The following is a 26,669-nucleotide window of genomic DNA, read 5'->3' as shown; positions in this document are numbered from 1 at the left end:
TACAGTGACTTTTATTCTCCCTTCAAAATAAAACTTCTCAGTTCACATTCACTGTCTTTATTTCTCCATTGTCTAGTCAAGCTCACCCTTTGCAACTAGCTTTGATCTCCATCAGTCCACTATAACTGGTTTCATTATAAGCAATTCCCTCAGTTGCCAAATTTAATCCGTAGTTTTCAGGATTTTCTTTCTGGACCTGATCTTTAGGAGTGATGGCATTTTAACTATTCTGGTGCATCCTTCCTTGATGTTTTCTCCCTCGGCTTCCTTACTGCTAGTTCTTTTCATTCTCTCTTTAGAATGTCCATTTAATCTTGCCCTTCCTTTAAATATTGTCATTTTCATGGTTCCATCTTTAAGGCCCTTTTCTTCTTCTCTCTACAAAGTGTCCTGGAGATGTTTATCTACATCAATAGCTTTATTACTGTATATGTGGTCTCTGAAAATCCTGCTTTGGAATCACTTTGAATGCTTAGTAGAAGCGAATATCTGGGGCTTAACTTCGGACTCTCTTATACCCACATTCTGATAAATTTTAGGTGTTACCACCTCAGATCCCTCTCCTGAGTGCCAGACCAGGTGTCTTTCTTCCTTCTGGCATTTTTGGGTGCCAAGAACTAAATCTGTCATTTTTCTTGGCTCAGTCTGCCATGGCCACTTTCATGGTGATGCTCACTAATCTCCCCCAGTCTCCTAAGCCTGTGCATCTCCTCTTTTCCCTCCACACTCTCAGTCATCAAGCCCCTCTTCTCCACCTTCACTTCTTTCTTGTGTTCCTCACTTGGGTAACAAAATAACCTCAGCTTCCCTGCTGTAGTACCATCACTCTTAGATTTATCCTCCATCATACTGCAATATTGCAGGAGTGGTATTCCCCACTTTAAATCAATTGCTGGCTCCCTCACAAGCCTCTGAGTAAATTTCAAACTACCTAATGGTGCATATGCCCCTGCTTGCCTCCAGTCCTTTGGACATGTTGTTCTTTATGCCTGAGATTCCTTCTCCACCTTACTAACTCCTGTTATAGCTTCGGTACTTATTTCAAAGATAACTCTCAAAGGTCCCTCAGGAATCTCTGTACCTCATCTGGATGAAAGATCCACATGATTGTTTTCATTTGCTTGTTTGTTTCATCTGCTTTCCTTTGTCACAACATTAATCGTCTTATATGGTGAATATCAGAGTATGTGCCTGTTTGCACTTCTAGTCCGTGAGAATGGAAACAGCACTTTTCATTTTAAAATCTGCCACACCATGCACTGTACCTAACACATAGTAGGTATTTCAATGTATTTGTTAATATTTTGTTTTGTGAATTAGTGGTTCTTTCAGGTAGATGATGATGGCATCGTGAGTGCAGAGAAAGATACTATTCAGAACGTCTTAGCTCAATAAATCATGGTTTTATCAAATAATTTATTTTTAAAAAACTGTTTGTGAGAAATGTTTAAAGAGCATCTGTTTTCTTAAAAAATCAAACATAAATATTTAAAACTTAACCCTGGAGATGCATATCACTACAAGTGTCATAAGGCATAAATGCATTAGAGTGTTAACATCTGGTTATCCTGAAAATATGTTTAAGTGTGGGTATTAAGATACATTACATAACTAAACTCGTCTAAACCGCAAACCAGAAATTTATTATTTGGAGGCCAGATGAAACCAAAACACAGGCTTTTTAAACCTAAACACAGGCTGGCCAGAGGAAGAACAATGAAAACATGTTCATCTGAATGTTTTACAAAAGGATATAAGTAATTTTTCACATTTTTAAATAAGTACTAGAATCCAACAGCAATTTGGCAGATTTTCTTCACTTAATTCTAAGCCAACATGTATCAGAAGTGAGAGAAATGTCCATGTTTATATCTCTGATTTTAAACAGTTGATAATACCCAATTCAAAAAACTTTGAAATGTTTTAATGTATTTGGTGTTCAGTCTATATATCTATTTAGAAGTAAAAGGACAAGGTGTAATGATTTATTGAAATACAGTTTAAAAAGAGACTAAAAATTAAAAATAAACAGTGTGTTCCTGATTCTCTGAATATCCTCTTTTCAATTCCTAACCCAAAGTAGAGACTCTAGCAAACATTGTTAGCTATTTGTAGGACTGGTGTTGCAAATCCATTCTTAATGTGATGACCTTAGTGGAGTAGAAAGAACTTTAGATTAGAATTCAAAAGACCTAGTCTTGTCTGAGCTACTTACCAAATGTGTGGTTTTGACAAATCACTCAGCCCTTTTGAATCTCAGTTCACTCCTTTGTAAAACAGAAATAATAATTCCTGTTTGCTTACTTAATAATTATTGATTTAATCAAATGATAAAATATATGAACTCTTTGAAAACGTTAATATATATAAACTAATACATCAGTATAAGTAATGCATTGCAACTTTAGAAAACTGTTTTACGAAGTTTGACCACATACATTACAACATTTTTATATGAGAGTCATCTGTTACCCTATTCTTCATGAGGATGAATTGGAATAATCTGACATTGCATTTTTATTTCTTAATAACCTATGTATGCTGTTATTGACTTAGATGCACCTGCTTAGCACAGGTTCTCCTGCTACATTTAAAGCCTCGTCAGTTAGTGCTGGAAAACACCAGGACTCCTCTGAGCTCACAAACAACTTTCGGATTCTTTTGATGCTTGACTGGTTTGTCAGTTTTTACTGCTTGCAAAGTCATTTGTGAGCAGAGCTTTACTAGGCCCCTATGGCCAGTGTTCCCAGAGGAAATGGCGAAGAGCTTGTTGGGAAGTGCTCTCTTTTGGTGCTCCCAGGACTGAATTTCCCAGAATCCTCTCTGCTGAAACTACATGGTAACCCTTGAAATTCTCTCCCTTACTCTGTGCCATACTTAACTGTCTGAATATGAAAGCACCCTGCTTGTTTCCCAGAGTTTGTCCCATATAGTCCCTCGTGAAAATAGTTTCCAAGTCATGTGATCTTTCTCTCTAATGGAATCAGTCCTTGCAGTTGAGCATAGAAAGTGTTGTGCTCTTCCACAGTGACTCTACCACTTTGAATTTCTATAATACATGAGTTTCAAGTTGCTCCACCTCATTGCCTGCACTAGGTATTCTCACCTTTAATCATAAAGATATATGCACTCTGAAATTCATTGCAGCATTATTCATGATGGCCAAGGCATGAAAATAATCAAAATTTCCTTCAACATATGAGTGGATAAATAAGATGTGTTACATATATACCATGGAATTCTACTCAGCCATAAGAAAAGATAAAATACTGCCATTTGTAACACATAGATGGACCTTGAGATAATCATGGAAGGTGAAATAAGTCAGGCAGGAAAAGTTGAGAACCATATGATTTAACTCATATGTGGCATATAAAACCGGAAGCAGCAAACGAACAAGACAAATAAAAGCTCATAGACATAGACAACAATCTAGTGGTTAACAGAAGGAAAGGGTGGATGTAGATAGGTAAGGGTTAGGGAGTCAAATATATGATGACAAAAGGAGTTTTGACTTTAGGTGGTGAATATACAATGCAAAATACAGATGATGTATTATGGAATTGTATACTTGAAATCTATATAATTTTATCCCAATCATAATCCCAGTGAACTTTCTTTTGCAGACTGTAAAAAGTTTATTCTAAAATTCATATGAAAATACAAAGGACCTACAATAGCCCAAACAACTTTTCAAAAGAAGAATAAATTTGGATGGCTAATACTACCTGATTTCAGGACTTATTAAAATCTAGAGTGAGTCTACGGCCATGCCACCTTGAACGTGCCTGATCTCATCAGATCTCAGAAGCTAAGCAGGGTTGGGCCTGGTTAGTACTTGGATGGGAGACCACCTAGGAATATTAGGTGCTGTAGGCATTAAAAAAAAAAAAAGCTAGAGTGATTAAGAGAGTGTGGTATTGGTGTTAGGTAGAAATAATAAAAAGAATGAAATAGAATAGAGTCTATAAATTGACCCTCACATATATGAAAAATTGACCTCTGACTCAAAGGCATAAAAGCAATTCAGTGGAGAAATAATAGCCTTTTCAACAAATTGTGCTCCCAAAAGTTGTATATCTATATATAAGAATAAAATAAACTCTCATTAGTACCTCACATTATATGTAAAAATATAACTCAAAATGGATCACAGAGTTAAATTAAAACCTAAAACTATAATATGTCTCAAAAAATCATAGCAGAAAAGCTTAGCAGTCTTGAATTAGACAAATATTTCTTAGATATGACGCAAAATATACAATCTACAAAATAAAAAAATTGACAAGTTAAACATGATCAAAATTTTTTAAAAACTGACTTTTTAAAGACACTGTTAAGAGAATTTAAAAAAATGTCATGGACTGGGAGAAAATATTTGCAAATTATCGATGTGAAAAAGTACTTATATCAAGAATATGTATAGAACTCTCAAAACTATTTTTAAAAGAGAAAAATAATAAAAAATGGGGAAAAAAATCAGAAAGACACATCACCAAAAAAGGTATAAAAAAGTCATCTAAGCACAGGAAAAGATACTCTATCAGTAGAAACATTTATTATTAGAAAAATGCAAATTAAAACCACAATGAGATATCACTATATAGCTATTAGAATGGCTAAAATTACAAGGAATGACTGTAGGAAGTATTGGTGATAATGTGGAGGTACTGGAACTCATATATTGCTGTTGAAAATGCAAAATGGTACAACCATTTTGGGAAAAAGTTTAGTGGTTTCTTAAAAATGTAAACTTACTCCTATATAAAAACAACCATTCCATTCTTAAGCATTTATATGAGAGAAACAAACTCATACATTCATATATAGGCCTCTGCGTGAATGTACATCAGCTGAGGAAAGGATAAATGTGGTTCATCCATACAATGGAATGTTATTCAACAATAAAAAGAAACAAGCTTCTGATACCTGCAATGACATAAGTGAGTCTTAAAAGCACTGTGCTTAGTGAAAGAGCCCCTCCCCAACAGGCTACAGACTTTATGTTTTCATTTATATAACATTGTAGAAAAGCAAAACTGTAGGGACAAAAAACACATCAGTGGTTGCCAAGGACTAATATTAAGAAGGGAATTGATGGAAAAAGGCAGTGATGCAATTTTAGGGGTGATGAAAATATTCTAGATCTTTGCCAACGTGATCGTTATATAACTGCATGCATTTGTTAAAATTCATTGATCTATACATCTAAGAATAATTTTTAAATTACGTATCAACAAAACTGACTTTAAAAAAATAAAGTTACAGACACTAAACAATAAATAGAACTGATGAATTATTGAGAAAATCAGAAATGCCAAAGTGATCAGGAAAGTTTTCCTGGAGCAGGTTAACTTGAACTTTGTTGGAAAATAGGGTTCCTATCTGAGTAGATAAAGAGAAGAATGAAGCTATAATATTAGTTTTGGCAGACTGACTGCCAAGACAGTAACCCCAAATCTTGGTGGCTTAACGGAGTGATGGTGTTATTTCCCGCTTACCTGGTAGTCCACATCAGTTCAGGAGGTAGACTTCCAAAGGGTGATGTAGGAACTTAGGTACTAGAGGGTCTAGGTACTAGAGGGTCCTTAGAGTCTTTCACCACCTTTGTATAATGTGAGGAAGATAAGGAAGAAGCACTTCCATGGCAGATTGAATGAGAGATTTTAGAAACCAGACATGGAAGGTATGTATATCATTTCTTCCTGTACTCTATTGGCCAGAGAGGATGGTCACATGGCATCATTTATCTGCAAATATGGTGAGAAATGTAGTTTAAGCTGGGGTCCCAGGAAGAAAAAGAATGAGTTTGGTGACTACATAGTAGTCCTTCTCCACAGGTATGGACATGTGCAAGTGAGATGTGCAGTTATAGAGTGCTGAGGAGTCTGTTTGGATGTAGGAAGCTGGTAAAATTTGTAAGAGAATGTGGGAGAGACTAGAGGAGGACATTGAATACCAAGATTAAGGAGTTTATATTGTGTTTGGGGGAATGTCTGGCCAAAGATATTCTTGTAAAATAGGATGATACTTGCCTACTATTTGAAGGTATGCTGAGGATATAACAAGACAATGTACTGAAGATGTCTTTCAAGGTTTATAAAGCACCAAATGAGTATGGCTTATTTTGTATAAATTTGAAGTTACTGCAATTGTAAAGCAATCTTTTTTCTTGTTCAGTGACTTCCTATAGAAAATTTAGTTTTTCCACAACTTTCAAACTTTGCTAATTATTCCCTCCATACACCTCAAAATAATAGTTATTTCCTTTGCCTGTCTTGAACCTCTCTGAGGAGAGGATATTAATGTTATTAACTACAAAGGAAAGGAAACCATAGGATTTCTTAGCCTATTTCTTTGCAATACTGCTGTGTTGGGGCAAAGAGTATAGTATTACTATCTGTGCTAATAAAAATAACAATAATGTGCACAAATAATATTAAAGTGTAGAATGATAGAGTATAATTTCAAAAAATAAAATTAAGTCCCATTTTGTTTTGTCTTTCTGCAGATTTCATTTTTGCCTTATCCATTTATTTTACCATTAATATGTTTATCGAGCCCTGCCTCAATTACTCTGATAACTCTGCTTCTCTCCTTAGAGCTGACTGCCAACTGATTATTTCTAAAACCAATTTTCTTCATTATGTTAGTATTCTCTCCTCTTTTCCTTTTAACTTACCTTTTCAATGACTTTGGTTCTAATTTTAACTATTTTATTGAGTTACAGGACAATTTTTTCCACCATTCTTGAGCTAGTCACATCCATCACATGTAGTTAGTTCGCCTTTCTATATCTTTATGTGAGAAACACACTTAAAATAGTCCCTTTGATAATTTTCCCAACTGTATTTTTACTTGACTGCATATGTCTGCAAAATAAGTTTTTCTTCATCAATTTACTCTTCTCAATCTTCAAACAACTGTTCAGTTTTCCAGTGAAATTTTAATTGGAACAACTAATTTGATATTCGTTTCGGATAAACATCCTTTCTCACCTTTATATTTTCTGATCAGAAGTCCACCAAACATGGATACAGTAGTTAATGCTTCATAATCTTAGAAGATAATTATGATTCTTTCACTGGGAAGTTGGCCCTCTTTTTCCTTTCACTTTGACTATCTATTTGTTTTTATACATTCCATTATTAGAAATGGACATGTTTAAAGTTTTTATTAGGCATAAGAGCAATAAATTATCTTTCATTGTGACTATCCATAATTATAAAATTATAAGGATGGTATTATGGTTTCATGAAACCTGGGTTTCATGAAGCTCTTACAGATATTTTTGCAAACCTCTTTCTTCTCCCATGTGAACCTCTTTGCCACTTGTTTTTCTAAAAAAAAAAAAGTTATATGCCTATCTTATAAGCTTAGTAAGGACAAGGGAAATAGCATTTCATTTTGAAAAGGAAAAACAGACATGATAGATTGTGGATAAATTGTAGCACTAATCTGAAATTTAATAAATTCTAGTAGAGTTTTATGGGATAGATACTGTACTTTGTAACTATAGAAGAAACACATTTCGCCTTCAAATGAATAAAACAAATTATTTGTGTTGTTTCATATGCTTTTTATTTTTTATAATGTAACACATGTTATATTTGAAAAAAATGACATAAACATACAATTGGATGAAAGTGAAAATTTTTTTGTAGAACAATTTAGGGATGTAAGAAGGGAGGAGACAATAATTCCAAATCTTTGTTTTCCCCACCACCAATTAATTGCATTTACATTATCAGTACTATTTTAAGTTTTTAAACTGTGCTTGACCAAATTTCACTTTTTATTACAATTGTTCACTTGTTTCATAGCATTTCTGTTAATTTCTAGATTTTCATTTTATTTAATAATTTTATTTAATTTTATTTCATCCTTTAAAATATTCTCCCAGTTTAAAAATAATAGGAGAAGAAGAATGATACTCATGGGGATTGAGTTAATTTACAATTGCTTATTATGCAGAGATTTTCTTTTTAAATTCTCAATAACTTGAATTTATTTTAAGTACTTTATTAAAGATTTATAGCAACATATTTTATTAGCACTTCAATCTTTAATTTACTTTTAGCAATTTATAAGCGATGCATAAACCACATCCATCTTTATTGGAGTAAAACAATTTCTCTTATATTACTATATAATTTATTTAATTATAGCATTAGGCTTTAAACAACAACCTTGTCATGCTTCTAAGTTATTACATTAGTTATATGTGGTATTTCTTTCTGAGTGATCTAAGCCAGAAGTGATTTTATTCTGACTTAGGCTATGATTATTAAACTTGTGCAGAATAATATTGTCAGCAAGGCCTACCATGTGAAAAAAAAAAAGAATTTCCCCAGCGGACATTATTTTTCAAAGTATATTTTCAGCATAATTGTCAATGCCTTAATGTTAAATGTTCAAAATATTCACTTTTAAAGATAGTCTAAATTATTATAAATACATTGTTCTTACTATTAGAGAACTGATTTTGAAATATAAATCAGCAATAATTTTAGATAATGTATAATTTTATAAACCTTATAATCTCTTAGAGTAATTGATAATCTGTTGTGGCTTGGAGGATGTTCCAAAGTGTTTCCAGAATATAGAGGCATACAATATAGAATTTTAGAACATAAAGAAAACTTAGAAATAACTTGTAGCAGGGTTCAGCAAATCACATTCCATAGGCCAAATCTGGCCAACAATCTTTTTTTTGTAAATAAAGTTTTGTTGGAGCACAGTTACTCCCTTATAAAGCATATCCCTGCCCTACACCCTGGGAATCAGTACCTCTTATACAATAGAGTTGGAAGTTGAGTATGGAAAACACAAATCACCCAAATGGGTCACTGGGAGAGATAGTAAAAGAGGCCACTTCTAGCTTGATTCTTGGTTCTCAGAGTCAAGTATTCTAGTTATTAGAGCCACAGCACCGTACAATAGCCACTGGCATTTAGAGAGTAGTACCCCAATCCCACAGAGTAATAAATAGTGTCATTCATAAACTAGTGGTTTACTTGTACCTTTAAGAAATTAATCTAACATTCTATCAGGCCAGCAGATTTGGATTAATGCAGTGTATTGTAAAATGAGATCATAGTCACGTACTTTTTGTCACCTTTCCTTTGCTATAATATGGGTCCTTTCATTCAAGAAGATGTTATACAGGACCCATGACGATAAATCTCCTATTCTCTGAACCCTTGGATAGTTTTGCTGGATGAGACACTTAGGCAGAAAAAAGTAAACCTGTACCAAAAGATTTATCAATCCTAGCAATGACAAATTACTGCCCTTTCCAGGGAGGAAAGGGTCAGATATTACCAACTTGCAACCAAATGGCTGGATGCAACCCTCAAGGGATTGCATCATATAAAGTAATCACTGTTGATCTTTGATTATGACAAATCAGTCATTCAACAGTGATAGTAGCTAGATCAGCCTTATAAGAGAGAGCCCATCCATAGCCTACATCCATGCCACAGAAACTATTCCTTCTATAGGCCATTACACAATAAGTGTAGTAGCCAAGGGGAAAAAATTTGTTCCCTAAGACAGGTAAATCTATCCATTTGGTTGTTCAGTGTCTTTACTGCATGGAACATTTGTACAAGAAACAAAGATCTATATAATTTATGCCTACTCCTATAATTCTTTTTACTCTTTCTTCTCTGGGCATCATTATCTCCAGTCTTTCAATGCTGTTCTTTCTAAAGCTCCTAACCACATGCGGAAGTCATTTGCCACTGCTCAGTATTCCATATATATCCTTACCTCAGGCCAATTCTTTCTTTGCTTGATGGCCAGATGCACTGCTTAAAGCACTGTCCCCATATTATTGTCTTTCAGGGCTATTACTGAGTGAGGATGTAGTGTAGAATTTTCAGCTCCCAACAGTTTATTGCAATGGCCTATCAATGAACCAAGCCCATATTTTTCTCAAGCTCCGTCAGCTGAACAACTCTATAGGTGTGAGCTGAGAGAGAGGTGTCATTGCAACACAGAAGTCTAGTATACTTGTTCCTAAAAGTCACTTATACTTTTTAAGTATACCCAATATATTAGACTCCATCCCAAATGTAACGTTCCCAAATGTGGTATGAACTAAATGTCTTCAAATCTAAAGAGGTCATTAAATACTGTTTCTTTCTCAGTGCTGGAGGTGCAAAGTACAATAACTTGTTCTTTACCTTGGAGCATATATACTGGCATGTTCCAGGCAACTGGACTCTACAAGCTTTATCAATATGGTATACCCTTGAATCATTACAGGATTTATCTTCCATCTGTTAGACATATGTTCCAGTATGGGTTTCCTTATCACTTGCTATTGCTCAAGTTTGAGTAGCATGCTGTAATCATTATAGTCGATCAGTGTGATGTTCTGCAAAATGTCCAAATGATTAAGGTTTCCTTACACAATATTGTTTCAGAGAGCTGGAGAACTAACAGTCTTAGGGCATGATTATGAACACATACTGCTGTCCAACCACAGAAATCAGAACTGCTTCTGATCCTCGTTTCTGATGGGTATTGAAAAGAAAACGTTTGCCAGTTTAATAGTTGTATACCATGTATCAGAAGCTTTTTAAGTCTTCTCTAGAAGATGAGTTTGCAGTTGGGGACTGTCATCTGCCATGATCTAGCCTATTTTTGCAGGGCCAGCCAATGAATTAATTGGGGATGTGAAGATGACCATCTCTGTACCTTTAAGTCTTTAATGGTAACATTAATCTTAGCCATTCCACCCAAAATGCTGTATTGAATTTTAATTATATTCCTGGACAGAGGATATGATACCATGATGGTATAATATCATTACGTAGAATGGTAGAATATGCTGGAATACCGTAACTGTAAAGATTTGGATATCAATTCAAAGTGTCTGCCAGTGGCTAAGTATATCCAGATCCTTCATTCAGGGGCTAGGGAAATAATCATAGAATGAATCCATGGACACAATGGGTCCACCATGAGATAAACTTGGACCAGGACTCCATAACCTGGCATCTATATACCTTAAAAAGGTCAGTCCTTGATGGTATTTAAGGTCCTTGGTATCCAACACACTTCAAAATATGTATTTTTCCCCAAGGTACAGAGACCCTGGAATTTTGGGGGAAATATTATATATGATATGATAATATAATATAGGGAATTGCTATTCAATGTATTTGTTTTGCTGTTGTGATGGTTTTAGGTCTAGAATTGGTTCTACTCTGGAAACTGGCTGAAAGATTTAAAATGTTTATTATAGCATCAAATATCAGCCTTCTGATCATCTGATCTTATCTTCAACCTTGTATTCCACTCCTTGTATTTCATTCCTTATGTTCTAGTATCCTCAAGACAAATTCTCAGACACATTCTCCCAGTTTTTGCTGGAACATAATATCAAGCTTCTATGCTCTTTTGGTGAATAACTCCTTTCCTCTTATAGAGGGACTGCAGAGACTTGAGCTTAGTTTTTGGTCTGGAAGTAGTGAAGTAAAGTGAAGGAAGATCAGCTTGTGAGCCATCCACTTCAGATGAGGCTTTTGAGTAGTTTACAGGGAAGGAAAGACTACTATTTTTTAACGAGGAGTTTGAGACACCTCTGTTAGGGTTCAAGAGAATTTGGGAGTTCTGTGTTACCAAGTGCACCCACCCATAAGTTCCCCATCCAACATCTCATGGTCACATTTTTTTTCTTAACAGAGACTTACTTTAGCATAAGGGACTTTCCAGTTCTACATTTTAGTCTTTCTCACAATAAGATCTTGGGACTGATTTCCAACTTATTCCTGTAGTTATAGGAGATAAATGTCTATTTAAATGCTGCCACGAGGACTTTCTGACTCTCATACCCTTCCGAGTTAAGAATGGGCGTAACTGACACTGTGATTTTTTTTTTTTCTGTAAGCAGTGTAATGGCACTTAACAATAACCGTTCAACTCCATAGTTCCTATAATTGGCATTGCCCTCATAGCTCTCAAATGCTATGCATTAGTACCTCCTTCCATCTATATTTTATCCCAATTCTTTATAAGTGAGCTAGTAAGTGTGGTGCTGGGGCACAGCAAGGATTATCCCCACTGCAGTTACAGCCAGCAATGGGATTCTTCTTTCCATCTGGCTGGCAAGTTATCCAATTCAAGTAGGTTTTGTATCTTCTTTTACTATTGCAAAATATTGTCTTTGTTTATACATTCCCAAAGGCAGATCAGCTGATCTCTGAAAACATTGGTAAGAAGTGAGGGAGTGACAGATGGATGAATCTGTTATCAAGCAGGTTATCAGTGTGGGAAACTGGATCTTACTGAGGAATTCTGGGAAATAGTATGGAACACATGCCTGAGAGGGATGCCATGCAGTACATGAGGAAAATAAAGTATTATCATAGTGACCACTCTTGTTGCCACTTACTGGTAGAGGTTGATTCCAAAGCCAGGCGTAACACAGAGTGGGCACTAGCATCCAGAAAAAGTCTCAGAGAAGGAGATGTAAATGCTGAATATTAGGAGGGGAGGCATGGACTAAAGTGGTAAAGCCTGAGTAGATATGGACAAGGCACTAAGAACATCTGCTATAAGTGACTGACCTAACGTCCCAGAGTCTATACATGGTAGAACGGAAACAAGAGCATGGGCTTTCTGACTCCTGTTCTAGTGACTCTGCTCTAAGCTGTTTCTTTCACATTTGTCCTCTAATCATGTTGTCTAGTTTATACTTGAGAGTGGCATGTATATAAATGATTTCCAATCCAGTTTAATGAGCAAACCTCCTCATTGCCAGCCCAAGGATAAAAGAAAAATAGCTTTTGTCTTTTCTCTTTTGAGCTTAGGAAATGGAGTTTACTAATCAAAGACAATGCTCTTATGCAATTGGGGGAGGAAAAGAGGGTAGGTAGGATTTTTTTTTTCCCACTAAAGAAAGAAATAAAAAAAAAAATTTAAAAGATAGTGGAAGCTTTATGCAATAGGTAATAGTTTTTGTAACTTCAGGGACAGCCAAAAGTAAGTTGACAGTTAACCAAGGCTGTGGCAGAATATAAATCTTAATATGCCCACCCGCTTCTAGGTTAGATTTTAGAGACTCCAAAGGCAGTTTTGCCAGGTGTTCCTTACTTGAAGATAAGTGTCCTCTTTATTACTTGGCCTCATTTCTCTTGAGCAAGAGGTCCTGGACCAGTCACCGTTTGCCCTCAGGGAAAGGACAGAAAGATATAAGAAGGTTCCCCAAGGAGCAGCCACATACACATTGATACATCTACATGATGTCTTTCTTCGCTGCACATTCATTCCTAAGCACGCATATATGTGCCTGGACGTCACTTCCATCTTCCGATATATATGACAGTGGGGGAAGGTATCAACCCTAAGGGAAAGACAATGAAAATCTGCATGGTGGAATTGGGACACGGTCCGGAGAGCCTGTATGTGCGTTCCAAAGCAATCCAAAGCTCAAGTGTAGGCAGTTTACTTTTAGTTAGTGGTTTTTAACCTAATTTCATGGTCTCTAATGCGTCATATACACTTTTATTTCAGCTCCCCCTGGATATATTTTTAGTTTCTGTATACTGACTGATATTGAAGTTGAAACCTTAAAAGCATTACTTTGCTTAAAATATCCAATCAGTTGTGACCTCAGAGTGTTTTTCTTGTGTGATTCACAAATTTAAGTTAATTAACTAGTAAGACAAGTCTATAAAACTAGACTATGGTATATTTCTTGCTAATGCATAGTATAAATGTCACCACAAAATTCCAATTTCTTTTCCTTATAAGGAATCATTAGTTAGCAGCATCTAGGTTTCTGTATTCTTATAGTACTTGTTCAATAATGTTAAATCACATATTTTCTTCTCTCTTTCTATACATATGTCATTCGGAAATGGGGTGGTAGCTAATTTTAAAAACAGACAAATTTGAAAAGTTTTAAGTTCCCTTAAAAGTAGACATTTTGGTCTTCAATCTGGATAACATCAATATAATACTGTAGAACTTACTGAAAATTCTGAAACTGAGCCATAGGCATATCCCTGGAGATTATGATTCAGTAGGTCCCAGGCAAAGCCTAGAAATCTAAATTTTGAAAAAAACTCTCCAGGTAATTCTGACAATCCTCCAGATTTAAGGAGACAATAGAGAAGAAAACACTCTATTTGGCTTTAAAAGGTTTGGGTTCCACTAGCAACTAAAAAAAGTCTCTTGAACTTTTGTTACTCAATTTGTAAAGTAGAGATACATTTACCTATTATTTTGATTGATCTCTTTTAGTTGCAATAAACAGAGACTTACCCAAGTTATCTGAAGAAAACTAGGCAGCTCTAAGGACCACCTATGTTCACCCTTGCTCGCTTGTGCTAGCTCGCTCTCTCTCTCTCTCTCCTCCGCCCCACCTATCCCCCCCAACAAAAGTCTCTCTTTCATGGCATTTCTGTTTCCTCTGCTCCCTCAAAACTTTGATTTGCCATAATTTCTTATGATCTTGATTGCCCCTCGTGGCTTTTCTCTTTAAATGTCCTTTCACCTTTACCTACCATTATTAACTCCTTGATACTTACTATTTTCCAATTCTCATTTATAAATGACAGAGTCTGTTCATTTCAGCTTAAATTTTTGTACCAGGCTACACCATATAGTGCAAGATATTTTAGAAATTGCCTGTTCTTGAATCAGAGCTTAGCTTTTACCCAATTAGTTGATGCCAAAGGCACAAGGTCATGTGGTATTAAATACAGTTACCTAAAGGATATCCTGTAGAAGAGACTTAGGACTTAACCTTAAAATGTGTAAGCAACATTGTCAATATTTACCCATCACACATACTTCACAAGGATATTCTCATTCTTAAAAGAGATTATGTTTATTAAAGCACCTTGTGTATGTAAAACTACCTTATGAAATATAAAATTCTATTCATATGAATTATTAATCCAATTATTATTAAAAACACAACCAGGATATGGAAATATTACTGTTCTATTCTAACATAAAAATCAGAATTAAATGAAAAAAAAATACTTTGTTAATTAAATTTATTTTGAAAAATTCTCTATGTACCTAGATGAATTGCTCTCTAATTTACATTAATCTGTCACAGGTTTATGTTGTATTATTCATATCCTCACAACTTACTTGGGAGTTGTGTGTGATAATTAGTTCACTAAAAAGCTTTTTTTTGTTTGTCGTTTCTTTAAAAATGTTAGCAGATGAACAGTTTTAGTACCAGGCAAGAAGAGGAAATACAAGCTTTTAATATTGAAGTAACTAAACTATACAAAGTAATAATGTCATTGTTGAATCACTATTCTTTGAAGATATATTTAAAAATATAAATGCTACTGTTTTCTTCTCATTTATTTTATATTTGTTTAGTCAAAATAAACCCCAGAAGTTTTATTGAAAACATTTATTAATGATACAAGAGCTTTAGCTTTTATTTGTTGTTTGAAAATTTCATTCTTTCAAATCTCTGAATCTCTGAGGAAGGATTTAATGCAATTTTCCTTGCAGAAGACTCAGTCTTTAACATTTAATGAGTAATTCTTAAAGACAGTAGGCTATGACTGTCGAATCAGGATATAACTTTAAAATAACAGCTAACTAGTTTATTATCTTCTAATAAGAAATATAGTTGTCAAGAGGTCTGGAGCCTTGTGTTACCCTTCAGTGCACTATGTCTCAGTGAACTCTATATTCACGGGAAACTAAATTATAACCAGAAGCCTTGGGGATCATGGAAGCTTAGTAAATAAGGGTAGTTGTTTAAATGTCTTTAATTGTTGACATCAATAAACTTGATTGCCCAATATATTCATCTTATATGGCTCATCTTTTTATATTTATCCCATTTCTTTATTGTCACCTATTTAGAATTCATATTTTTAATGGCAGTATGAGAAATTTAGGGAAAATAGTATACATTGGGAAAAAATTGACATTTTAAGAAAACTTAGAAAGTGCCTAAGTTGTGCACTCAGTCTGGAATATTCTCTCCACCTTTTCCAGTCACAACCATTCGTCCTCCTAGCATGACTGAGGTAAATGAGTTTGGGCAAATGGCCAGGTTGAGGATTAAAGTTGCTACATGTAATGGATTAAGGATCAAATAAGCATATATTAAGATTTCATAATTTGAAGTACATACTTTTTTGAGTTATTACTTATTAGTTCTTTAACTAGCTATTTATATGGAGAAACGAGATAGAGAATTAAATGAATGATAGATAGATAGATGGATGGATAGATAGATAGATAGATAGATAGACAGATAGATAGATAAATAGATGATAGAGATATCGTTGTCTATTCAAAAACTGTGTGATCCCTCTAAATAAATAATAAATTCTTAAGTACATGGGAAGATTTTATACTTCTTCATAATCCCTTGACCACCTAATGCAGTGATATCTACAAAGCAGATTCTTACAAAGTACATGATTAATATAGCAAATAAATGGTGCTGACTGGCTCATAAGCTCAGAAATAACTGAGTGGCTAGTTTTATACTTGCTATTTGTCACTATACACAAAAATTAACTCAAAATAAGTCAAAATCCTAAATATAGGACCTGAAACAATAAAATGCATGGAAGAAAACATACGTACTAAACTTACAGACCTTGGTCTTAGAGAGTATTTTTTGAATTTGACCTCAAAGGCAAGGGAAGTAAAAGCAAAAATAAACGAATGATACTATATCAAGCTAAAAAGCTTCTACATAGCAAAAGAAACCATCGACAAAACAAAAAGGCAACCAACTGAATTGGGGAAGATATTTGCAAACAATACCTTCAATAAGAGGCTGATGTTCAAAATATATAAAGAACTCATACAACTGAACAACAACAACAACAACAACAAAACAATCTCATTAAAAAAATGGACAGAGGACTTGAACAGACACTTCTAAGAAGATATACAAATGGACAACAAATATATGAAAAGATATTCAACATTACTAGCTATTATGGAAATGCAAATCAAAACCACAATGAGATACCACCTCATACCTGTTAGAATGCCTATTATCAACAAGACGAGAAAATAACAAGTGTTGATGAGATTGTGGAGGAAAAGGAACCCTCATACACTGCTGGTGAGAATGCAAATTGATACAGCCACTATGAAAAACAGAATGAAGGCTTCTCAAAAAATTAATAATAGAGCTACCATATGACCCGGCAATCCCCCTTTTGGGTATATACCCCAAAATTTTGAAAACACTTATTCATGAGGATATATCTACTCCTATGTTCATTGTAACATTATTCACAGTGGTCAAGGCATGGGAACAACTGATGTGTTTTTTGACAGATGAATGGATGAAGAAAATTTGGTACATATATACAGTGGCTACTACTTAGCCATAAGAAAAGATGAAATACTGTCATTGTGACGACATAGCTGGATCTTGAGAATATCATGCTAAGTGAAATAAGTCAGATGGAAAAAGTCAAACACCATGATTTCACTTACATGTGGGATATAAAACAGAAAGTGAGAAATAAACAAACAAGACAAACAAAACTCATAGGTACAGACAACAGTATGGTGATTACCAGAGGGAAAGGGGAATGGAGAAGGTAGAAGAGGACAAAAGAGGTCAAATATATGGTGATGGAAGGAGTGACTTTGGGTAGTGAACACACAATACAATATACAGTTGATATATTATAGAACTGTACAATTGAAACCTAATTAATCTTATTAACCCATGTCATCTCAATAAATTTAATAAAATATAAAAATAAATAGATAAAATTTTTTTAAAAACCTCAATGGCAGCCTATGTAATTTTCTAAATGAAAGTTAAATGGTGAGACACTAAGATATTTTGCTAAGAGCACAAATTTACTTTATATTCTAAAGGATTCCTTAAAAAAAATAATAATAATAGGAAACATACAACCAAGGATTCAAATAGCCAGACACCCATTCTTTTGCTGCCTGGGACTCTAAAGAATGCATACATTTTGTCATTCTGTTTCTGAGGTTTCACTCATATTCATCTTACAGAGAAGAAGGTATATTTACTGCTTTGCCATTTTACAAGCAAAAACTGAAAATCCTGGAAGAATAATATTAGGGGGCAAACCTAGAAATATAAATTAAGGTAAGAAGATTGAGGATTTACAAATCATTGCTGTCTATGGCCATGCCACCCTGAACAAATCTGATACCATCTGACCTCGGAAGCAAAGCAGGGTCGAGCCTGGTTAGTACTTGGATGGGAGACCACCTAGGAAGACCAGGTGCTATAGAAGTAAAAAATAAAAATTAAGGTATTGTAAACTGACAAGGTCTTTGCAATCTGTGAGGTCAACCAAGGGTTGCCTCACCTAAAAAAAAAAAAAAAAATTATTTCTAACTTTAGGTTCTACATTAGAAAATTGTTTCTTCTTCAACATGTTCTCCAACATATTACTTTTTTAGAGTGAAGTTGAAGATTCCTTAGATAAGATGATAATAGATAACATTTATTGGATGTTTGATGTGTCAGACACTGTACTATACATTTATACATAAATGGCATATAGCCAAAAGTTTTTTTGAGAAACAAGTAGAATGAGGAGATAGTTGCTCTGTCAGAAAATAAAATATAATATAATGCCACTATAATTAAGAGACAATGGTGTATCACAAGAATAGAACACTAGATCAGAAAAAAAAGGGATTAGAAACACATCCAAGTATATTTGAGAATTAAATGATTGCTAAAAGTGGGCTTTCAAACCGGTGGGGAAAGTCTGGATTATTATATAAGTGGCATAGGAATACCGGTGATCATTTTTGCAATAAAATTAATTTATGCTATATTTCACAACATATTAAAAATGTGTCAGAGGCATTAAAGATCTAAAGATTAAGCACGCATACTTATGAGAGTAATTTTAAACAAAAAACTTGAAACAATCTACAAATCTATTGACATGAGAACAGTTAAATATTTTTGAAATGAGGTATGATACTGTATCATTATACTTCTAATCTATGGTGAAAGCAATCAGAACAGTGGTTGCCTGAGGGAGGGGCAGATAGTGCAGTGATTAATGAGAAGGGATGCAAGAGATCTTTCTGAAGAGATGGAAATGTTCTAAATCTTATCCATTTACACTAGTGCAAACATCTGTTGAAATTCATTGAACCACACACTTAAGATCTATGTATTTCGCTGTAGGTAAATTATACATTATTTAAGAAAATGTTGTCTACGACTAGGCTACCCTGAACAAGCCCGATCCCGTCTGATCTCGGAAGTGAAGCAGGATCGGGCCTGCTTAGTACTTGGATGAGAGACCACTTAGGAAGACCAGGTGCTGTAGGCATTAAAAAAAAAAAAAAAAAAAGTTATAGGAGTTTATATGTACAATGTACTGAATTGAAAACCTGTAATGAAACATATTTACATATTTAAAAAGGATTGCAGAATAGTGTGTATAATATGATCTTACTTTAATAATAAAAATAACCACGGGAAAATTTTTGGAATGAGAAGTATTAAGCATTTAATTCGAAGGGACAGAGAGTTTTTCTTTTATGTTCTTCCAAAATATGTAGCGAGAGTAGGTGTGGTTTCTACTTCTTTGGTTTTCTGCATTTAAAAAAATTAAAAATAAAATACCATATATTATATTATTGATTGTTGATGAGGCTATACTCTGAATATACTATGATAAGAATGTCATATGAATATTAATTTTTTCACTATTGTGAAATACATCTTTTTTAAATCATAAAATTTTATGGCATAGATAACCTAAACAGAAATTAGGGCAAAAAAATGTTAAAAATTTATTTTAATTAAAAATTAATAAAAATATAAAGGCTTAGGAAAAGTAAAAAGCAGTAAAATAATTTTTTGTTTATAAATGTCATAGAAAACAATCAGATTCTTAGACACTAGGTTCTCAGATATTCAGTTGTTGAAAAGTTAGGCGTAAAATACAGGTCAGTACAAGTAATCAAGGAAAAGGCCCTCCAAAATACCTGCAGTCATATTTGATGATAGGATTATTAGAGAAAGAGCTTCTGGTAGTTTACAAGTTTGTATAAATACTTGTAAAGCTGCTTATACACATAAAAAACATCCAATAATTTGAGAATTTAAAAAGAGAAAAGAGAATAATACTTCCCACCTTCATTATACAGATATTTATTTCCAGACTACTGATACATGTTCATAGATTCTGCTATACTATTAGTCTTAGTTTTAGAGATCAAGAAACTTGTCATTTTGGAAACTATAAGTAACACAGTCAGGCTTCCTGAACATCTGCCTTGCACAGCAGTGATTCAAAAGAATATTTGGGGGAAGGGAGAACACAATGAATATATTTGTACTTAAAATTGCATACAAAAATCTGATTCAAAGACATTTAAGAAAGATCTTCTGATGTCAGAATTTAAGTTCTATGACTAGACAAATAATAGTTTTCTCCAAAATTCAATGGTATCCTTTCTGTAGACCCTCAGCATTGTCTTTATTTGGGACTTTGTCATTTCTTCCATGCTTTTACTATTACAGCTTCCTACTTCTTTGCCAGATACAATTATCAATCTATTTCAATTTATTCTGTAAATTGTTGTTGGGTTATATTCCAAATTAAATAAATTCTGTTATTCTCCAGTGTGCCCAAAGAAAATTGGTATATTGTTCGCTGAAAACTTATCTTTGCTCTCCACAAGATAAATAGCCACAATTCAAGGCCTCAGAGTTTACAATCCAGAGAGGAAGCACGGTCATATAAACACCTAATCATACTACAGTGTGGTAAATACAAAAAGAGAGTTACACGGTATATGCAAGAATGTTACCAGAAGGAGGTGGTTAAGTCTGCTTCAGTATGTCAAGAAGAATCTCACAGAGAGGAAAGAGCAGGCTTAGGGAAAGGCTAAAAAGCTCCAATCTGGGGTTATGGAGGTTGAAGTTACTGGAGACATCTAAATAGAGAACACAAGTAGGAAGTACTGTATATAGATTGGAATCTTGAGGAGGGACAGGAAATGTAGATTTATGCCATCAGCATACAGGTGGCAGTAGAATTTGTAGGCACGTAAACTAAAATAAGAAAAAAAAAGCAAAGATAGAATAGAATAATGGGCAACACTAACATTTAAGCAACAGGATGAGAAAGGAAATAGTAAAAGTCTATAGGAAAGGATCAGACTGGAGCAAAAGAAGTCACTGTGTGACATAGAAGCCATGGGAATATAGAATTTCAAAGAGGAGAACATGGTGAGGACCTTTAAGGCAAGCCAGGAAGGCTAGACTCTGTATTTATATAGGATAGACCCTCATTAGGCGTAGGTTCTCTGTTTTAGGATTAAACCCAAGTTAATGTTAACGCTACCCTTGTTTCTCTCATTTTATCCCTAGTGTTTCTAGGCAACAGCTTAAGCTTTGGGAAAGTTAGTACACATCCAGTAGAACGCTTTTAATTGTGTGGCTATAAATTAAACTAATCTTTCCACAAAGAGATTATGAAAAATTTTATTTTGTTTTGAATGTTAAATATGCTAGATACTTGCATTGTTTTTTTTTTAAAAAAGCAGCTTACCCACAAGATGCACACGAAGATACTACATACTAGTACATACATATTCTAGATTTTTTTCTTGAGTTTTAGCATCAATGTGGATTAAAAGTAGTAACAGAATCAGAAGTGAAGATGAGAATTTTAGAGTTAAGTACATTTTCCTTTAATAGACAAAAGGCAGTAATAAAGCTCAGGTCTGGAAATCTAGTAAGGAAACTGAACAAACTGTTACATTTGAAAAAAATAGCTGTAGAAAATGTCCTTATTGTTAAAAGTTAAAATGGCTCCTCTTGAAATCTGCTTTCTCTTGAAACCAGAAAAGAAAACTAAACAAAGAATAGTTTGCGATTAGAGAAAAGTCGTAAATATTAAAACACAGGGAGTGATGTCTATCTCTAGTTTAAATATTTAGATACATGTTTATTCAGCTTGTTCTGGCTGTTATGTTATCATTGCTTCTTTGCCTTTGTTTCCTTCTATATGAAGCTGGCTCTGTACCCCAAGTAATTTGAGGGGCTCTAAAAAATATCTTTCCTTTTGTTCTGCTGTATTTTCTGAAATCTCATTCACTGGAAACTTCAGAGGTATGCTTCTAAATAAACAAAAATTTTGCTAAGAAAGAGAAAGAAGTATTTCAGCCTCCATTAATATATGCATTAGAACTTATTTATCTACTTTTCTAATATCTAAGCAAACAGAAAGAGAGAACCAAGAAGAAGGATAATAAGACAGGTAAATGTTGGTGTTGTAATTAGGGTAGGAGAATAATAGAGTAGCAAAATCAGAGAAAAGAGCAGGCATGGTAGTGCTTAGGAATTACCTAGGGAAATAATACCTTTGGGAAACTTAAGTCTCAGGAATTCTAAGAAGTATGGATAACTAGAAGCAGTAAGATGAGAAAATGTGGTATGGCAGTAAGATCATGAATTCAGGAGTAGAAGCTGGAATTCTAGTTTTCATTGCCCCTAACGACAAACTTCTCTGAACTGATTTGATTCATTGACAAAAGTAAGATCTTAAGCCAGATTACTGTATAACCTCCTTCAAAAGCTGAAATTCTGAAACTTGATGATTTTTTAACTTCTAATACAGCATTCAGTTCTAATATTTTATTATACTTAAGCAGAATGGTTTTGGGGGAGTGATAAAGCAACAACGTCAGAAAAGGAAGTGTGCATAGCGGTCCACAGAAATGTCAGAAGCAAAATTTAGCAACTCACTGTAAATAACAGGTCTGAAACTGACAGAACATTGGTACTATCTATTTTACAGTTCAAGTTTCCTGAAAACTAGGTGCATGTACCCACTGTGTGTCTCACACATGCAGAAACTAACACTATAGGTAGTTACTAGGACATGTATTAACTTGCTAGCTAGGAAGGTAATTCTGGATAGATGTGTCAGAATCTACTATGCTTCCTATCCAGGTAGGATGGGCTGCATGATAGTTATAGAGCAAACACAAAAGGATTCCTCAGTAAAATGTTGGTTCATATTCAAAATTAAGATAGCATAACTGTTCACAGACAAAGCAAATTGGCTGCAGTTTTTCAGTATTCCAGGATGTAGCCATGACACTGTGATTTGCAAATCTTCTTAGCAATGTGTATAGTGGTTACCCTTGGTAGCTTTCTGATTTGAGGAAAATAATCTCTTTAGGCCTCAGTTTCTTAAACTCATACAGTTCTTTTAGAATATGCCTATACTGACTGACACCTCAAAAGTTCTCAGCAGCTATTAACTGCTATGATTTTATTAATGCTTGTCTACATTTAGTTAATTAAACTGAATTCTATTATTAAAATTATTAACTAGTGAAAAAGTCTTATTTTAAGTATCGAGAATTTGATTTTCTTTATACCACTGTTTTTTAACTTTTAAATACCATATTATAAGTTTGTTCTGCCTTTGCACTAAGATTTTCCGATGTAAACAGGAAGAATAATTTAATTCATTAAATTGAAGAAGATATTTTGTTTCAGACTTAAAAATTTAATGATTTCACTTCATGTAGAAATAAAATGTGTTTGGGAGAAAAAAGTCATAAGTGGAGAAAAACCCTATGTGTTCTACCCCCAGACATTTCATCGAGATTTTTAGGTTCAGTGGAAAGAGAAGAGGATACAATTAAATTGGTCAGCTAAGCAGTTCTTTCGGCAAAATTCGACCAGTTTCTTTCTTAGCAAATCTGGCTTTTAGACACAGGTATCTTTTGTAAAGTTAATGTAAGAAACAAACTTGCTTTGTCTTTTTCACCTCAGTGGAGTTGGTTAGAGGGTTGAAAGTGTGGCCAGCTCAGTGCATAGAAAGTTCAACACTTCATTAATGAGTCAGATTTACTGAACACTAACAATGTTTCAAACAATTCTAGCATTCTAGATAGTAGAGGTCAGTGGTGAATAAATTATGCAAGGATCTCTATCTACTTACACTGTGGGAATGATAGGTAAAAAGTTCAGATGATAGATTAGATAGATGATAGACAGACAGACAGACGTAAGTAGATTCCTGATAGAAGCATATCAAATTGTCATACGTTCTATGCAGAACATTAAAATAGATTGATGTGCTAGAAAGTGACTGGGTGACTATTATAGATCAGGTTGTCATGGAGGGCTTCTCTGAAGAGGTGTCATTTAAGCTGAAGTCTTAGAAGGAGGAAGATATCATCAGCCATATGAAGATTATAGAATAGTGTTCTAGGAAGAGAGAAGAATGCGTACAAAGATTCTAGAAAGGAATTCGTTTGGACTGTCAAGGAACAGAAAAAAAAATCAATGTGCGTAGGTCGTATACGTGATGAAGAGATTGGCATGACACAAGTTCAGAAGAGTAAAGCAAGACCAAGATCATGATGGACTCTGTGGGTCAAGGTAAGGCATTTGGGTGTTAATCAATGTACTACTGGAAGACATTGGAGAATTTAAACGTAGAAGTAAGGTGGTCCAATTTATGTTTAATAAAATACTCTTCTGGCTCTTGCCAGGAATTGGATTGTAGGAGGACAAGTGCTGGGAGCATGGAGGCCAGTAAGGAACTGGGGCAATATATGGCTAGCTGCTCATCACACCCATTACTTGTTTCCTTGGCACATAGATGAAATGCCTTTTTCAGCCTTCCTTAAAGTAAAATGTGACTATATGCCTGATTTCTCTTCAGTGTAAGATGAATAGAAATTATGAGTACCACCTCCATTTCTCAATCATAAGGCCTTCTATATGGAACAATCTATACCCTTTTTTACTCCACTAGCTAGATGTGAGTGAGCCCAGTGAGCATGGAAGCCACGTATTGAAAATAGTGGCAACATCTGAAGGAAGGAACTTAGGTCCTAAATCATTTACTAACTAGGCACTCACAACTTCACCTTTTTATAAGTGAGAAATAAACTTTGATTGTATTAAGCTACTGGGTTTAGAGTTTAATCTCGTATAGTGGTTAGCAGTGCTTTAACTAAAATAAGGACTAATGCAGTAAAATAAGTGAATTAAGGGAGTATGGAGAGAAAGTGATGGATAAATGATAGATAAAAATTGAAAAAATAAACTTACCAAAAACTACTTTCATCATGACCATTTCCTAAAATCCCTCATGTAGTGCTCCTTAAACCAGAATTCAAAATTATAGACAGTGGGGCTTTAGTGGGGTCTCAACCCTTCTTGCTGCAGCACGTCCCCGTGTTCTTCTATATAAGCCATGTCCTTACTTTTCTGCCTAATCAGGTGCCGTAGGACAGGGTAGAGCTATCAAGATCACTAGCTGCTTGAAAGCTGGGACCTAATTCAGTTGTACCCAGAAGAAAAACAGGATATGTACTTGATCACAGTAATTTTTACTATTACAGAACCACCTCCTTGAACTTCTAATGCCCCAGTAACCCTGTGTGATATTAGGTCTCAGATGTCATTGAGGTTTTGCACTATACTTAGACCAAGATGTTAAAATGAGGATTGATAGTTTATAAGTTTTTAAGAGACATAATGCTTTTCCATGTGTGGGTGTGTTGCCATGGAGTTCTAGTTAACCACTAATTTAATCAAAAGCATTCTCTCTTGTCTGACTTTCACTTGATAATCTTTATATTTTTGTCTAAAAACACCAAGTTATAGTGATGCTCCTTTGTGTCTTTTGTTTTGGGGTCGATTCCAGTTCCTAAGAATGATTTATTTTCTTCCGAATGGAAATGTTTTTTGTTTCCTTCTAGACAAAGTTCAGATCTGTGTCTTTCCTTGTTAAAATAATGATTACTCGTGATTTGTTCTGAGTTAACACCGAAAAGATTTTTAAAAAAGAACACTTTCAGAAATAAAATCAAAAGCCCAAACAGAGCACCATATTGTTTGGTTATATTTTCAGATCTAAGAATTTGTATTGTATAGCATTTAAGGAAGGCTGCCACTGAGTTATAAAGTGTGTGTGCGTGTGTGTGTGTGTGTGTGTGTATGTGTGTGTAAAACTCAGGTACCCTTTATACCAAAACCGTGTTCTCAAATTGTTAAGGTAGACTCCTCAAAAGATTTTAAAGCAATGTGTTGGATTATTCTCAGAAAGATTTGATATTTGAAAATTCCATCAGAATCATTGAAATCATGCCTTATAGAGGACCATTTACTACTAAGTATAGGCCTTACCTGGCTGCCCTTATGTGGACCTTCAACAGATATCCAGTATCATTTACTTTGCTGTTGGTTTTACTAATCTTTAAAAATGATTACATCAAAAATTGACAGTTTGAGGATTTGAGAAGAAAATATTTCTTCCCTATTGCTTATTGACATTGCTCAATATTTAAGGTATTTGCTAAATATAATCTTAGTCTTATATCAGCTTGGTATAGAGGGAAAAACATGGATTTCTGAGAAATATAAACTTGTTTTAGATATGCCTCTTTTACAACAGTATAGATGTACACAGGTTAGTTACTTTAGCCTCAGTGTCTTGTTTTAAAATTAAAAATATTTTATTAGCATTTTGTGAGGATTAAATAAGTTTTATTTTCAGATAGATCTTAAATGCTTTATTAAATGAATGGGACTGTCACAGTAATTTAGAACTAAGAGATTTATTATGATATAAGATATGCATATAGACTACATATTCATATATTGGGTTAATTATTTATAAATTACAAAAATAATTTAATTA

At 34.2% G+C, this 26,669-nt stretch overlaps 1 protein-coding gene, 1 non-coding gene and 2 pseudogenes across 3 annotated transcripts in view; all 4 read left to right on the top strand.

Moving 5' to 3' along the window:
• The window catches only part of PDE1A (phosphodiesterase 1A), a 288,645-nt gene that overhangs the window by 154,135 nt on the left and 107,841 nt on the right, over positions 1–26,669 (top strand). The gene's annotated exons all lie outside the window — the stretch shown is intronic.
• On the top strand, positions 3,761–3,879 carry LOC112470408. The gene has a single exon (XR_003042982.1). It is a non-coding gene; the product is annotated as a 5S ribosomal RNA (ribosomal RNA).
• Positions 18,133–18,251, top strand: LOC112470619 (annotated as a pseudogene).
• LOC112470692 lies at positions 19,195–19,313 on the top strand (annotated as a pseudogene).

This window comes from Pteropus alecto, unplaced genomic scaffold, assembly GCF_000325575.1.
Source record: "Pteropus alecto unplaced genomic scaffold, ASM32557v1 scaffold3, whole genome shotgun sequence".
Classification (NCBI taxonomy): Eukaryota; Metazoa; Chordata; class Mammalia; order Chiroptera; family Pteropodidae; genus Pteropus; species Pteropus alecto.
Note: the sequence above shows the minus strand (reverse complement) of the source record. Positions and strands in the feature narration are given on the sequence as shown.